Genomic DNA, 3958 nt, shown 5'->3' with positions numbered 1-3958 from the left:
CTGGAGTGTTTGTCCTGGCCGCAGAAGTAGCATTTCGGGCCCCGATGCATCGCGGCAGTAGTGGGGCTCCTGGGTGGGGGCTGGGGCTCCGATGGTGTTGGGCTGGCCTGAGACCTGGGAGGTGAAGATGGCTTCCAAGATGGCGGCCCCCACGGCGTGCACGAGGCGGAGTGGGCCACGTGGCCTGAGGAACAGGATTCAGAGTTCCTCTGGGCCATATCCAGCGATCGCGCTATGCCCATAGCCTGTTTTAAGTCCAGTCCCTCCTTTTCAAACAGTTTCTGCCGAATGTAATTTGAACTGAGGCCCGCAATAAAGGAGTCTCGGATCAGCTCCTCCGTGTACACGATGGCAGACACGGCCTTACAGTTACAGTCTCTGCCCAGTACTTTTAGGCTTAGCATGAAGTCCTCTAGTGACTCACCATGCCGCTGCGTGCGGGTAGTCAGAAGATGCCTGGCGTACACCTCGTTTATTGGCCGCACGTAGTGGGCCTTCAGAATGGTGCAGGCATCCCCGTAGCTGGTGGCATCTTGGATGAGAGGGGAGACCCGATGGCTCACCCAGTTTCGCAGGATTCCCAGTTTCATGTCTCTGGTGGCGGTTGCGGCTGCGGCTATGGCAGTGGATGAGTTTGCGATGAAAAATTCGAAGCATTGGAACCAGTGTCCGAACTGTGTGGCTGCGTCTGAGGCATGGGGGTCCAGATCCAAGCGCTCTGGTTTCAGGAGTCGATCCATCTTGGTGTTTTAGTGATTAAAATTGATGTGCCATCAATAACCCAAAGACAAGGGCCTAGAAATTGAGTTTGCGCTGCGCCGGGGCTTAACGCCGGAAATTTAGCGCCGGTGCTAAGTCGCGCTGTGCGCGCCAAAAATTCAGTAGCGCCGCGCCCAAACGGCTGCCGGCGCTACTGAAGGCTGTTTGCGCCTGAAAACTGGCGCTACGCGCCGCATTGCGGCGCTATTCCGGCGCTGCGGCGCCCGATGCGGTGCGGCAGGCTTGGGAAGTGCAGGCCTCCTCCTTCAGTTAAGGAGGAGCTGCCTGCACCCGCCCGCTGGCCGGTTAAATCGCCACAAAAATGAGCCCGGCACCTCGGGGAAGTGCCGGGCTCGCAGCCGAGAAGCATCTGTTCCGCGGGGGGGTGGGGTGGGGGAGTCCGGGGAGGGAGGTGGGGGCAGGCGGCCAGCGGGAAAGCGGCCGGCCACCGCTCCACCTTTATGCGCCGGCGCAAAGTCGTGTAAGACTCTGTTGCCAGAGTCTTAGTTGCGGCTGCCACGGGCGAGGCGGCCGCAACTGAATTTCGGCGCTGTGGCCCATCACCACGGCAACCGGGACGCTGCGCACACCGATGATGTCATCGGTGCCGGCGCAGAGCTACTGGTGTAACGCCGATGTTGGGCCCTAGTCAATTTCAAAACCGGCTGTAAGTCCAGCGCAATGCCCTCTAGCGCCGCAAAATGGGCGCTAAGCCCACTCAATTTCTAGGCCAAGGAGTTTAAAGGATTCAACTGAAGGCTTTTAATCACTAAGAACATTGCAGGTCTTTCCACATCGGGTTCGTCTGATAGAATGACTCATACAGCTCTTGAGACCTTTATATGACAAAAGACAGGGGCGTAGCCAATACACACAATAGGAAAAAGGGGGCGGTACACACAATACAAAGCAGGTAAAACACAGGGGCTGATGAAGGCATATATTTCATCACACCCCGCTGCTGCCACCGAGTTCCCGCCGACGCACTGAGGCCTTACCTGGGTCTCTGGGACTTTTATAGCCCCGCTGCTGCTGCTGAAACACCCGCCGACGCACTGAGGCCTTACCTGGTCTCTGGGACGTTTATAGCCCCGCTGCTGCCGCTGAGTTCCCTCCTTCCCTTTCCTTGCCCCTGCACTTGTTTAAAATCTGTTACATAGAAACATAGAAGATAGGAGCAGGAGTCGGCCATTCGGCCCCTCAAGCCCGCTCCGCCATTTAATGAGATCGTGGCTGATCATCCAAATTCAGTACCCGGTCCCTGCTTTCTCCCCATATCCCTTGATCCCTTTAGCTTAAGAAATATATCCAACTCTTTCTTGAATATATTTAATGAATTGGCCTCAACTGCCCTCTGTGGTAGAGAATTCCACAGGTTCACCACTCTCTGGGTGAAGAAATTCTTCCTCATCTCTGTCCTAAATGGCTTACCCCTTATCCTTAGCTTGTATTGTGAAGCTTGTGCCCCTTTGCCAGGCCCGCTGCCTGCGGCCCCTCTCCCAGATTCCAGCCCCAGCTCTGTGCTGACTGAGCTGCTCTCACCTGGGGACAGCGCGTCACAATCGGCCCCAGCGCACCTGAGCTGGAGAGGAGGCCCCGCCCCCTTGCCGCGCCGCCATTGTTTGGAGGACCAGGCCGCCCAGTTCAGTCCTCCCAGCTCAGCCTTCTTCCTATTGGTCAGCGCTCCCGTCAGTCAGAGTCACATTGCTCCGGCTCACTCCGCGTGATTCAATTCACTTCGTTCGGCATCTGCGGAGGTCCCGCCCGCCCAACTCTCTGGTTTGGTATTTCTCCTATTTTACTTCATAATCTCCCCCTCCCCCTCCTCCTCCCTCTCCTCCTCCCCCCTCCCCTCCACCGCCCCTCCCCCTCCCATCCCCTCCACCCTCCCCACCCCCTCTCCTCCCCCTCCTCCTTCTCCCCACTCCCCCGCCTCCCCTCCTTCCCCCCCTCCTTCTCCCCACTCCCCCGCCTCCCCTCCCTCCCCCCCCACCCTCTCCCCACCCCCCCACTCTCCCCCTCCCCCCCACTCTCGCACTCCCCCCCCCCTCTCGCACCATTCTGACTTGGAAGTATATCACCATTCCTTCATCGTCGCTGGTCAAAGTCCTGGAACTCCCTCCCTAACAGCACTGTGGGAGTACTTTCACCACACGGGCTGCAGCGGTTCAAGAAGGCAGCTCACCACCACCTTCTCAAGAGCAATTAGGGTGGGCAATAAATGCTGGCCTTGCCAGTGACGCCCACATCCCATGAACAAATAAAAAAAGTCATCCCATAACACGCGTACAAGGGCTCAGTAATGTTTAATTCATCAGAAAAAGACAAAGTACAACAATATACTGGTCAGCTTAACAGAATCTCATCATATTTATATTGCTGCAGTTGTACAGGGCCTTGGTGAGACCACACCTTGAGTATTGTCTGCAGTTTTGGTCGCCTTATCTGTGGAAGGATATACTTGCCATGGAGGGAGTGCAGCGAAGATTCACCAGACTGATACCTGGGATGGCAGGAATGACGTATGAGGAGAGATTGGGTCAATTGGGCTTGTACTCGCTGGAGTTTAGAAGAATGAGAGGGGATCTCATTCTAACAGGACTGGACAGACTGGATGCAGGAAGGATTTTCCCGATGGTCGGGCAGTCCAGAACCAGGGGTCACAGTCTAAGGATAAGGGGTAAGCCATTTAGGACAGAGATGAGGAGGAATTTCTTCACCCAGAGAATGGTGAACCTGTGGAATTCTCTACCACACAAGGCAATTGAGGCCAATTCATTAAATATATTCAAGAAGGAGTTAGATATATTTCTTAAGGCTAAAGGGATATGGGGAGAAGGCAGGGACAGGGTACTGAGTTTGGATGATCAGCCATGATCTCATTGAATGGGGGAGCAGGCTCGAGGGGCCGAATGGCCTACTCCTGCTCCTATCTTCTATGTTTCTATGTTTATGAGGCCACAAACTTAAAATAGTCACTAATAAATACAGGAGTGAATTCAGGAGAAACTTTTTTACCCAAAGAAAGGTGAGAATGGGGAACTCGCTACCACAGGGAGTGGTTGAGGTGAACAGCATATATGCATTTATGGGGAAGCCAAATGAGGGAGAAAGGAATGGGAGGAGATGTTGATCGGGTTAATTGAAGTAGGGTGGGTGTGGGGCATAAACACTGGCATGGACCAGTTGGGCCGAATGG

Source organism: Somniosus microcephalus, chromosome 4 (genome assembly GCF_052327205.1).
Source record: "Somniosus microcephalus isolate GS21.2 chromosome 4, FLI_Smic_1.0, whole genome shotgun sequence".
NCBI lineage: Eukaryota > Metazoa > Chordata > Chondrichthyes > Squaliformes > Somniosidae > Somniosus > Somniosus microcephalus.
This window is presented reverse-complemented; position numbering follows the sequence as displayed.